Source organism: Choloepus didactylus, chromosome 7 (assembly GCF_015220235.1).
Source record: "Choloepus didactylus isolate mChoDid1 chromosome 7, mChoDid1.pri, whole genome shotgun sequence".
NCBI classification, from domain to species: domain Eukaryota; kingdom Metazoa; phylum Chordata; class Mammalia; order Pilosa; family Megalonychidae; genus Choloepus; species Choloepus didactylus.
The window spans coordinates 74,308,851-74,322,326 of record NC_051313.1 but is presented as its reverse complement, the minus strand read 5'-3'; the positions used below and the strand labels follow the sequence as shown (position 1 = coordinate 74,322,326).

General features: G+C 38.4%; 1 pseudogene; it reads left to right on the top strand.

The window, feature by feature from the left end:
- Positions 1–8,192, top strand: part of LOC119540619 — a 153,083-nt pseudogene extending 144,891 nt beyond the window's left edge.
- Positions 8,193–13,476: the final 5,284 nt, after the last annotated feature.

Here is a 13,476-nt window from a genome sequence, read left to right as displayed (position 1 = left end):
CTTCTTACTACCACTCTTCACCCTAGTCTGCAGCCATCTACTTTCTGTATACACAGTAGGTGAAACTGACTTTAGCCTCCTGGAGTGTTCCCTGATGAGTTTTGTTGGTGGTGATTCCCGAATCCATTTTTCTACAGTATCTGTATGATTCTACTGTTTCTCCAAGAATGACTTGGGGGAGGGAGCCAACAGACCTTGCTCACTCATCCTCTTAACAGGAACCAAAAACCTTGATGTTGCTTATTTGTTTATTATTAAAACTGATACTTATGGATGAAACTGCAATTTATGTTAAATTCTAAAGTCATGGTTAGAGCTTATGTAATCAACAAATCCAGAACAAACAGAGGCCATGTGCGGGAAAGAATATTCCCCAGGAGCCTATGGACAAGCACCCCCAATGCAAGCAGTTAGTTTCTCCAAAGTGTTCTCTCTTGGTCCTGAATGCTGTTAAAAACAACACAAAGATTTAAGCACCCTGTCTTTTCTACCTACTTCAGCCTGCAAGAAACACACACATTAATGTCCTTAGGCACTCAAAGAATTTAGTTGTAATTTTAAGTCTTGATCTGTAGACTTTTTAAAATGCAGTTTTAATGCAGTTTATTGGTGTATATTCACACACCATACAAACCATCCAAAGTATACAATTACTGGCTCACAGTACCATCACATAATTGTGCATACAACCCCATGATCAATTTTAGAACATTTTCATTACTTCAGAAAAGAAATAAAAAAGAAAACCCAAATACTCCCATATCCTCATCCCCCCCCCTATTATTGACCCATAGTATTGGTGTAGTACATTTGTTACTGTTGATAAAAGATTATTAAAATATTACTGTTAACTAGAGTCCAGAGTTTGCAATAGGTACATTTTTTCCATATACCTTTTGTATTAGTTAGGGTTCTCTACGGAAACAGACCCAATAGGAGATTTCTGTAAATATGAGATTTTATAAAAGTGTCTCATGCAACTGTGGGGATACATGAGTCCAAATTCTGTAGGGCAGACAGCAAACTGGCAACTCCGATGAAGGTCTTCAATGAACTCCCCAGGAGAAGCTGGCTGGCTGAAGCATAAATGAAAGTTCTCTCTCTTCTTTAAAAGTCTTCAACTGATTGGATTAAATCCAGCTGATTGAATTCTCTCATTGCGGAAGACATGCTCTTCATTGATGTAATCAGCCACAGATGCAGTCAATTGACTGATGATTTAATAAGCCAGCCTTCTGGCTTATTAACCAGCCACAAATGTTCTTGCAGTAATGGTTAGGCCAGTACTTGCTGGCCAGACACCTGGGTACCATCACCTGGCCAAGTTGACAAATGAAGCTAACCATCACACCCCTCTATTATTAACTCCTTGTAGTAGTGTCGTACATTTGTCCTAGTTTATAAAAGAAATTTTTATATTTGGAGAGTTAATCATCTCTCTCCTTTTCCAGACATTTAAGTTCAATCTAGTTAAACAGTCTGCAATATTAAGTAACTGCTCTCCATGCTTTAGCCTCATTCTATATCCTGGTAACCCACATTCTATATTTTATGTCTATGAGTTTTCATAGTATAATTAGTTCATATCAGTGAGAGCATACAATACTTGTCCTTTTATGTCTGCCTTATTTCACTTAACATATTGTCCTCAAAGTTCATCCATGTGGTCACATGCTTGAGGACTTCACTCCTTCTTACTGATGAATAATATTCCATCATAAGTATATACCAAATTTTGTTTATCCATTCATCTGTTAATAGACACTTGGGTTGTTTCCATCTTTTGGCAGTTCTGAATAATACTGCTATGAACATTGGTGTGCCAATGTCTGTTCACATCCTGCTTTCAGATCTTCTGGGTATATCCTGAGTAGTGGAATTTCTGGGTCATAAGGCAACCCTTGCTGAGGAACCACAAAACCATCCTCCACAGTGGCTGTACCATTTTACATTCCCACTAGCAGTGACTAAGTGCTCCAACTTCTCCACATCCTCTCCAACACTTGTGGTTTCCTGTTTTTTAAATAGTGGCCGTTCTAGTAGGTGTGAGATGATGTTTCATTATGGTTTTTGATCTGCATTTCCCTAATAGCTAATGAGGCTGAGAATCTTTTTATGTGCTTTTTAGTCATCTGTATTTATTCTTTGGAAAAATGCCTGTTCATATCTTTTGTCCATTTTTCAAGTGAGTTGTTTGTCTTTTTATTGTTGAGTTGTAGGATTTCTTTATATATTCTGGATATGAAACCCTTATCAGATATATGGCTTCCAAATATTTTCTCCCATTGCATCAGTTGCCTTTTCACCCTTCATACAAAGTCCTTTGAAGGACTGAAGAATTCAATTTTGAGGACTTCCCATTTATCTATTTTTTTTATTTCATTGCTTATGCTTTGTATGTAAAGTCTAAGAAACTACAACCATCACTAGATCTTGGAGATGTTTCCCTGCATTTTCTTCTAGGAGTTTTATGGTACTGCTTCTTATTTTTAGGTCTTTGATCTACTTTGAGTTAATTGTTGTATAGGGTGTGAGCTAGGGGTCCTCTTTCATCCTTTTGGTTTTGGATATTCAGTTCTCCCATCATTTGTTGAAGAGACCGTTCTGTCCCAGTTGATAGGGCTTGGGAGCCTTTTCAAAAATCAATTGACCATAAATCTGAGGGTCTATTCTGAAAGTTCAATTCAATTCCATTGATCAATATGTCTATCTTAATGCCTGTACCATGCTGTTTTGACCACTGTGTCTTTATAATATACTTTAAGTCAGGAAGCATGATACCTCCCACTTCATTCTTCTTTTTCAAGATGTTTTTAGCTATTCAAGGCCCCTTACCCTCCCAATTAAAATTGATAATTACCTTTGCCATTGCTGTAAAGTAGTCTTTTGGAATTCTGATTGGTATTGCATTGACTCTGTAGATCAATAAGGGTAGACTTGACATCTTAATGACATTTAGCCTTCCAATCCATGAACACAGAATGTATTTCCATTTATTCAAGTCTTCTTTGATTTCTTTTAGCAGTATTTTGTAGTTTTCTGTGTACAAGTCCTTAACATCCTTGGTTAAGTTTATCTAAGATATTTGATTCTTTTAACTGCTACTGTAAATGGAATTTTTTTCTTGATTACTTCAAGAAAGTTCATTTACCAGTGTACAGAAACACCGTTGATTTTTGTGTGTTGATCTTGTATCTTGCCACTTTGCTTAAGTAGCTTCATTGTCATTTTTCTCAGGATTTTCTAAATATAGGATGTCATCTGCAAATAGTGACAGTTTTACTTATTTCTTTCCAATTTATTTGCCTTTTAGTCCTTTTTCTTGCCTAATTGCTCTAGCTAGGACTTCTAACACAATGTTGAATTGCAGTGGTGACAGTGGGCATTCTTGTATTGTTCTTGATTTTAAAGGGAATGACCTATACACTTTTACAGAACAAGTATCACATAATTTTCTAGGCACTAATGTCTAGAAGAACTGTATATAGAAAAGCTCTCTTCTCCTTTGCCTACAGCTATTCCTACTTAATAAGTCCTTAGGGGCCCATGTTCATCTTCTAAGGCCCAACTTGGCCAAGTACACTGCTAAAGCCAGAGTCTGTATAGGTCAAAATCAAGCTGCAACAGCTGAATACCATTAGGCCTGAAACTTTAAGGTTGGTGTAGACAGAGTTTAATGAGCACTTCTAACTCTTGTAGTCATCACCTTGCTGAGGTCCACATTATATTTTCCAAAGCTTGCAACAACTCGAACTTTTACTGAATATTTTCTTTTGGTTAAGACAGGCAAAGACTGAGAAATATTTACTTAAGACTAGGTGGCCCAAATTAAAATGACCACTTGTATAACAGCCACTTGCCAACAGACAAAGCTTCCATTAGCTCTACAAAATGACTCTATCAAAAACGAAAGAAGGAAATTTAGAAGTGATCCTACTACAGACATTAAAATGATGATCAACGAATATTTTGAGCAACTTCATGCCAATAAATAAGACAATTTTGATGAAATTAGATGAAAATTATTTTAAAAACACAATACCAAAACTCACACAAGAAGAAACAGAAAATCCAAAGTACCCTAAAAAGTAAACTGGCAAATTTTATAAAACATTTAAGGAAGAAATGATACCAATATTACACAATCTCTTTAAGATAACTAAGGAGGATGGAACATCTCCCAACATGTTTGACGAGGTTAGCATAATCCTAGTATCAAAACTGGATAAAGATATTATAATAAGAAAATGTGTAAACCAAAGCCCTTAATAGCACAGACACAAAAATCCTCAACAAAGTAGTAGCAAATTGAATTCAGCAATATATAAAAATGATAGTAAGACATAACTAAATAAGTTTTATGCCAAGAATGCAAAACCTAGTTTAACATAGGAAAATCTAATCAATATAACTCACATCATCATAGTAAGCGAGGAAAAAAATGTGAACAATTTCCTCCTAAGCCGAGAAATAAAGGAAGGATGTATGCTTTCATCACTTCCATTTAACACTGTATAGTGGTACTGGTAAGAAACAGAAGGCATTTTATGATGGGGAAGAGAGAGAGTGCTATAAAAGAAGTAAAGAGGAAAGAAACAGGTAAACCAGTATTATTTATTCACAGAAGACATGATTGTTTCCAGAGATCCCAACTACGTTCAGAATCTATTTTTAAAAACTACTAGAGCCCCAAATAGCCAAAGCCATCGTGAAAAAGAAGAATGAAGTTGGAGGACTCACTGATCTTAAAACTTATTACAAAGCCATAGTAATCAAAACAACATAGTATTGGCACCAGGAAAGATATATAGACCAATGGAATCTAATTGAGAGTCCGGAAATCAAGCCTCACATTTATGACCAACTGATTTTTGACAAGGGTGCCAAGTCCACTTAACAGGGAAAGAATACTCTCTTCAACAAATGATGCTGAGAAAACTGGATCTTGATTGGCAAAAGAATGAAGGTGGATTCGTACCTCACCAGCATATACAAAAATTAACTCAAATGTATCAAAGAGCTAAATATAAGAACCAGAACTATAGAACTCCTAGAAGAAAAGGTAGGGAAGTATCTTCAGGACCTTGTGTTAGGCAATACTTTCTTGGACTTTATAAGCAAAGCACAGGCAACAAAACAAAAGATAAATGGGACATCATCAGAATTTAAAACTTCTGCAGATCAAAGGACTTTATCATGGAATTAAAAAGACAGCCTACTCAATGGGAGAAATTATTTGGAAATCACATATCCAATAATGGTTTAATGCCCAGAATATATAAAGAAATCCTTCAATTTAACAAAAAAAGACATTCAACTCATGTTAAAAATGGGCAAAAGACTTGAATAGACATTTCTCCAAAGAAGATATACAAATGGCCCCAAACCACATGAAAAGATGCTCAGCATCACTAGCTATTAGGGAAAATATAAATCAGAACCACAGTGAGATGCCATTTCACACCCACTATAATGGCTACTTTTCAAAAAGCAGAAAATTACATGTTGGAAAGGCTTTGGAGACATAGGAACACTCCTTTGTTATTGGTTGGAATGTAAAACAGTGCAGCCATTGTAGAAGACAGTTTAGCGGTCCCTCAGAAAGTTACAAATGGTACTACCATATGACCTGGCAATCCCACTACTAAGTACATACCCAAAAGATTTGAAAGCATGGACTCAAACATATATTTGCACAACAATGTTTACAGCAGCATTATTTACAATTGCCAAAAGACGGAAGCAACCCAAGTTTCCATCAATCAATCAATGGATATATAAAATGTGGTATATACATACAATGGAATATAAACCAGCCAGAAAAAGGAATGAAGTTCTGATACGTGACAACATGAATGAAACTTGAAGACATCATGTTGAGTGAAATAAGCCAGACATAAAAGGACAAATATTGCATGATCTCCCTGATTTGAAATAATTAGAATAAGCAAAGTCACAGAGTCAGAATCTAAAATATAGGTTACCAGGGGATGGGGTAGGAATAGGGAATGGGAAGTTAAAGCTTAAAATATACAGGGTTCCTATTTCATCATTCCAGATTTCATCATTTCCTGATGAAAATGTTTAGGAAATTGATGGTGGTGATGGTAGCACAGCATTGAGAATATAATTAACAGCACTGAATTATATATTTGAATGTGGTTAAAAAAAGGAAATTTTAGCTTATATATATATGTTACTGGGATAAAAATTTTTAAAAATAACATAAGACTATACAACATAAGCAATGAACTCTACTGTAAATGATAGACTATCATTAAGTACAATTATTAAAATGTTCTTCATGAACTGCAACAAATTTGTCACACTGATGCAAGGTTTTAATAGGGTGGTATATGGAAACTGTAAAAATAAAAATTTGAACATTGAAATTGAACATTTGGGTAATATATTTTTTATCGATTTTTATTTAAGAAGAAAGGAAAAAAATTAACTTCCTTTGAAGTTAGTCACTGTGTAATTTGTAATTATGGATCAAATGCCACTTCACTGTAAGAATTCTGCAAAATGCAGGCATATACTATTCAGTAAACATTTCCATTTTTTTGTCTTTACAAATCATCTTTTCTGGTAGATTCTACCTAACTTTGAAGCACAAGCATCTTTACTCAACACTTCTTTTCTCCCTCAAGGATGCTTACAGAGCTTTATTTCAGTAAGGAAGAACACTCAATGCCATTGACCATTTTTCAGATTTTTCTATTTTCATTCCTGTTAATATCTGTTTGCAAAGTTTTGACCTAACATCTGATCCAGAGTATTTGCTTGTTCCCAGATAGTGAGTTCCATATGATTTACAGCACCTGAACTTTCCTGAAATTAGACATCTTTCACAAATAAAAAATATATATAAAATTTTTTAAAGCTATCAGATCTAAGACAAGAATTTAGCAGGGTTATAGGATGCAAAGTGTGTATGCAAAAATAATATACATATACTAGCTAAAAATTGGAAAATTGTATTTAAAAATACTACTTAAAATAGCTTTAAGAATACTCAAGAATAAATTTAATGAAAGATGTATGAGACCTCTAGGCTGAAAATTATAAAACATTTGCTGAGAGAATTTAAAGAAGACCCAAATAAATGGAGATATATGCTATGTTCATGAACTGGGAAACTCAATATTCTTAAGGTATCAATACTTCCCTAAATTGATGTGTATATTCCAACTCAATACAAATCAAAATTCCAGAAGAATTTTTTTTTAGACATTTGCAAACTGATTCTAAAATTTATATTTAAATTCAAAGAATGTAGAATAGCTAAAAATAGTTTTTAAATAGAAACAAAGTTGGAGGACTTACACGACTTAATTCAAAATTTACTGTACAGCTATAATAATCACTATAATGTAGTATTGTACAGGGCAAGACAAGTACATCAATGGAACAGAATGAAGTCCAGAAGTCAGCACACCTGTATAAGGTCAACTGACTGTCAAAAACAGTACTCAGGCAATTCAAAGGAGAAGGAAAGTTTCTTTCATAAATGACACTGAAACAACTGGAGATCGACCACTACCTCATATCATACTCATAAAAACATAGGATAGATGAGAGCAGGTCGGTGCCAAACAGCCGGGTGGCTGCGCCAAGGCGACAGAAAAGGCGCGGGAGAACGCGGCCCGGGAGGCAGAGGAGCCGCAGCTGCTGCACGGTGCCGGCATCTGTAAGTGGTTCAACATGCGCATGGGGTTCCACTTCCTGTCCATGACTACCCTCGCTGGGGTCGGGCTGCATCCCCCAGTGGACGTCTTTGTGCATTAGAGTAAGCTGCACATGGAGGGCTTCCAGAGCTTGAAGGAGGGTGAGACAGTGGAGTTCACCTTTAAGATGTCTGCCAAGGACCTGGAATCTATCCTGTCACTGGACCTGGTGGGGTGTTCTGTATTGGGAGTGAGAGGCGGCCAAAGGGAAAGAACATGCAGAAGAGCAGATCAAAAGGAGATGGGTGCTACAACTGTGGAGGTCTAGACCATTATGCCAAGGAATGCAAGCTGCCATCCCAGCCCAAGAAATGTCACTTCTGCCAGAGCATCAGCCATATGGTGCCATCATGTCCACTGAAGGCTCAGCAGATCCCCAGCTCACAGGGAAAGCCCTCCTACTTTCGGGAGGAAGAAGCAGAGATCCACAGCCCTGCCCTGCTCCCAGAGGCCCAGAATTGAGCCACAGCACATGGGGGCAATCCTTTTGTGATCAGGAAATTCCAAGGAGCAGGCATCAATCGGCAGAGTAGAGAAAATGGGATAGGGTGGATAGGGGGCAGCTGGCACTGCCGTGTATCTCAAGCTGGGGTCCACAGTATCACCCCCTCTTCCATCCTGGTGGGGGAAGGGGAAGAGGCAAAGGAACTCCAACCATGCTCTATCCAAATATAAGTGAGGGCTTTCAGGAGAAATACTCCTAGAGACTGCATGAAATACCCTAGAATCTCTAGTTTTTTTTGACAGTGGCCTGGATAGGAAAGTCTTCCTTTGAAAGAGGATTTATAAAAATTTCTCAAGCCAGAGTGAAAAGATGAGAGCAGATCGATGGACCCAACCCAGGAGCCATTACATTCTGTGGGAGGAAACCTCTCAGGAGTAGGGCAGGGTTTTTCCATGCCTTGTCTCTTAATCCTCTCTTGGGACAGGGTGCTGGGAACTGTCCTCAGCAGAAGGTTGTGATGACAGGCAAAAGGGGTGGTTGGTGAGACAGCTGCAGACCTACTGCTCCAAAGCTCACTCCTACCCCATTCTGGGCCAATATGATTTTATTTATTTGCTTCCTTGGATAACTGCACCTTGGGTCCCACTTTCTCCAGGATGCCAACTGCACTAGCTATGTGTGAATGACGTATCTTGTGCATTTTAACTTTTTTTTTCTTAATATAAATATTCTGGTTTTGTATTTTTGTATAGTTTAATCTAAGGCCCTCATTCCCTCAGGTACATGAGCAATCTCAGGGATAAGTCAGCAGCAGCTCCAGGTCTACACAGCAGGAATACTTTTTTATTGTTGTTGCTGTATCACCACAAAGAACAACTACTTGAACTACCTGATTTTTGCCAATTAGAGTGGCTTTTCTGCCATAATGTCCTCTTGGTATCCCTCCCTTTATGGGAGACTAGGTTTTAATTGGGTGGCCCCATGACTTGATCTACTACAGAAAGATTAGAAATTAGTCTAAATGGGAAGATGGAGCAGAGAGGTTAAGAGAGGCTGAGCGAGGTTAAACGTCAACAGAAGAAGCCAAGATTAGGTGAGAGTTACCTATACATGTCATAAGGGATCCTGTTCCCAGCCTCTTAATCCAAGGGCACAGGACTTGCTTGGTACGCTAGATCCATCCTTCCCTCGATTAGGCAGGGCCTGACATGCACGGGGGTGGGGGGGGGGGGGGATGTGTCCAAGGATGGATGTATAAAGCAATGACTAAAATTCCTAACCTTTCAAAATTCTGGACTTTTCCTGCTTGGCTTCCAGAGAGACCATAGTAAAGGCTTCTTTGTGGCACCCAGAGCCAATTTTCCTATCCTGCTGCAGAAGTGATTATAGTGTCAAAGTAGCTAAAGGAGAAAGGGAATTTCGTTTACATGCTGTGGGGTCACTGCAAACCTACCTCACTGTGTTGAAATGGTGCAAATGCAATAGAACACATTGGGTGATATGTGTCTGATCCTGGGTTCTTGTTTCCCCCAAATACTGCATCCCTCTAGTTATTGTATTTGGGCTTTGTAGAACTTCACAAGTTGCTGACTTGGTGTTGCTAGGTGGCCTAATTTGTGTAAATACAATGTTTGGTCTTTCTCTGTGTTCTTTTGAGGTTTTTATTGTTTACAAACTTATTTTTTGTGTGGTGAAAGAAAAACAGCCAAAGAATCTTTGACAGAAGATTCTGCACCAGGCAAAAGGATCTGAAACATGCTCAGGAGCCCCTCTTTGAAGTGGGGATCTTGAACCATATTTTCTTTCCTGTTCTCCTTCCCGTTTCCTGTTTTGGACTAGATCTTCTGTCCTGAAAACTTACCCCGTCGCTTTCCGGTTTCCCCTCCCCAACCCCACGTACACATATAATTTTGGGGGGTATCTCCACAACACTTCAATGACTTATGCAAAAGACCTGAAGAATCTAGGAACCCTCCGTCCCTTATTCCCAACCTTCTGAATTAAGACCATTTCTCGATGTGATTCATGCCAAAAGTTTAATGCTGCTGTACTTGGATTGACAAAACCTTCATCTCCAATCCTAGGACAGAGAGAAACAATGAAGGGGGGCGGGTTTCCATGTAGAAAGTGTAGGTAAGAGATCCAAATGGGGAAGATGAATGTATATCCAAGTCACTCAGGAGCTTTTATGCAGGTGCAGGAAACTTATGTCAAAGTGGCCACAAGACTGTTTAATAGGAGACTAAAGAATGTAACTTCATGTTTACTGCTAGAAACCAAAGCTTTCTGTGGAATCTTGAATTTATGGGGATGAAGGGAGAGTAGAAAAGCATGTACCTGTCTGTTTCCCTAATCCCTTCCCCTCATTCCTGAACTGCAGGAAACTGAGCCCCCTTGGGCTTCGGAGAACCTATCATTGGGTATGTTTATTTGATGGCTGATTTTGTCCTGGGCATTTCCTTTCCCTTCTGCTATCATTTTTCTTTTTTTAATTTTATTTTGAAATAAATTCAAAGTTACAGGAACAGTTGCAAAAACAATACAAAACCCATACACAGAACTCCGGCATACCCCGACCCCCCTCCCCCGATACTCCGATCCACCAACTTTAACATCCTGTCACACCACCATTTCTTTCTTTCCTTCCCTCCCTCCCTCCCTATCTATCATCCATTATCTAGTGCTCTGTCTTCTGAACATATGAGTCTGCTATCATTTTGTAACACATGCTGACCCTTTCCCCTTCCCCCTTTTTCCTGAGATAATACAGTGAATAAATAAAGACTTCTTGATACTCCCCCCCCCCCCAAAAAAAAAACAGGAGAATATCTTCATGACTTTGGGGTAGACACAGACTTTTTAGACTGAATGAAAAAAGCACCAGCCATATGTGATGGTTAGGTTCATGTGTCAGCTTGGCTAGGTAATGGTGCCCAGTTGTCTGGTCAAGCAAGCACTGGCCTAACTGCTACTCCAAGGACATTTTTCAGACTTAAATCATCAGTAAGTTGATTGCATCAATGGCTGATTACATCTACAATCAACTAAGGGGAGTGTCTTCTGCAATAAGAGACATTTAATCCAATCATTTGAAGGCTTTAAAAGGAGAAGTGATGACTTCAGCAGTCAGAAGAGAGAATTTTCATCTCTACTTCAGCCAGTCAGCCTCTCCTAGAGAATTCATCATAAACCTTCATCAAAGTTGCCAGCTTGCAGCCTGCTCTATGGAATTTGGACTCACGCATCCCCACAGCTGCATGAGACACTCTTATAAAATCTCATGTTTACAGAACTTTTTGGTTCTGTTTTCCTAGAGAACTGTGACTAATATACCATTGTTGAAAAAAATTAATAAACTTTAGTTCATTAAATTAAAATTTACTACTAATCAAAATCATCATCATAAAGATGGAAAAGTAATCCATAAACTATTAGGAAATCTTTCCAAAACACATATCTGACTAAGGGCTAACAGTCAAGATATGTAAAAATTCCTTATTAATAAGGGTTTGATCAGAGAAGCAAAATTGTTAGGAGATATATATATATATAAAGAGAGATTTATTATATGGATTTGACCTCATGCAATTGTAGGAATTGATGAGACTGTCTCTGTAAATCTGTTAGATTCTGTGCCTGATATTAGAGCCTAAAATCAGCAGTAAAGCAGTCAGGAAGGAAACTCAGGTGCAAAATGCAGAAAGCAAGGACAAATGAACCTGCAAGGATAGGCCGAAACCCCAAAGGACAGTCTGGAACCTACTCCAATCTCTCACTACCTCCAAGGCTCCAACTTCAGTATTTGAGAAGATAAACATACACCTGGTCCAGGATTCAATGCAGTATAAAAGGAGGTTTGGTGAGACAAGAGCTATGGACTCAGATGCTGCCTCATGCCAGTAGAGTAACAAGCAAATAAGCGACATTGTCTGTGAGCTGCAACAGTGCCTCATGCCAGCCTTCCACCAATAAAAATAAAATGCCTGCTGTTTCACGTTAACTTTCCAAATCTTGTGCAAATTATCTCTTCTAGCCCACAATCACCAGAAGTATGCAGGGAAGGGAATCTCAACATAATGCAAATCTTCCACAACTCATACAACTCAATAAAAACAGAAAGCAATTTTTAATTATAATTGTAAGATCATACATTTGTATTGTTTTAAGCCACTAAGTTTGTGGTGATTTGTCACAGCAGCCATAGAAAACTAATACAAGTAGGTGTCCTTATGCTCATTTTTACAGATAAGAAAGAAAGGCAGAGAAGTCAAGTGTCCAGGCTCTCACTAGCTGATGATAAAGCCCAAACGCGATCCTTTATCTTTTGTTTCCCATTACAGGACTCTTTCCACAGTGGAAGCCAGCCTTCTATGTGTAGAAGCAGGACTGAAATTATAAGCAGTTAAGACCCAGACTTGGAACAGGCCATTGCTTTAAGGAAGTCACATACATTTAGTGCCAGTTTGAATGTATTATGTCCCCCCAAATGCCATTATCTTTGATGTAATCTTGTGTGGGCAGACCTATCAGTGTTAATTAGATTGTAATTCTTTGAGTGTTTCCATGGAGATGCACCCCATCCAACTGTGGGTGATGACTCTGATTGGATAATTTCCATGGAGGTGTTGGCCCGCCCATTCAGGGTGGGTCTGAATTAAATTACTGGAGCACTATATAAGATCAGACAGAAGGAGCAAGCTTGCTACAGCTAAGAGGGACACTTTGAAGAAAGCACAGGAGATGCAGATGACTGACAGTTTGAAGACGGCCATTGAAAGCAGACTCTTGCTCCAGAGAAGCTGAGAGAGGACAAATATCCCAAGTGCAACTAAGAGTGATATTTTTGAGGAGCTGCAGCCTAGAGAGGAACGTCCTGGGAGAAAGTCACTTTGAAACCAGACCTTTGGAGGAGATGTCAGCCACGTGCCTTCCCAGCTAACAGAGGTTTTCCGGACACCATTGGCCATCCTCCAGTGAAGGTACCCGTTCGCTGCTATGTTACCTTGGACGCTTTATGGCCTTAAGACTGTAACTGTGTAACTAAATAAACTCCCTTTTATAAAAGCCAATCCATCTCTGGTGTTTTGCATTCTGGCAGCATTAGCAAACTAGAACACATTTTCACTCTCAAGACTGCATGGATTTGTACAGAAAATATTAAAATACAAAAAGTACTTTAAATAATTTTGCTTTGCCCAATGGTATGCCAGCTACATAACCTGCAGACTAAAATTTAAAAACTTCATTTTAAAGTATTTAACCCAGGACCTAGAAGACACTAGAGCCAACCACAAATATCAA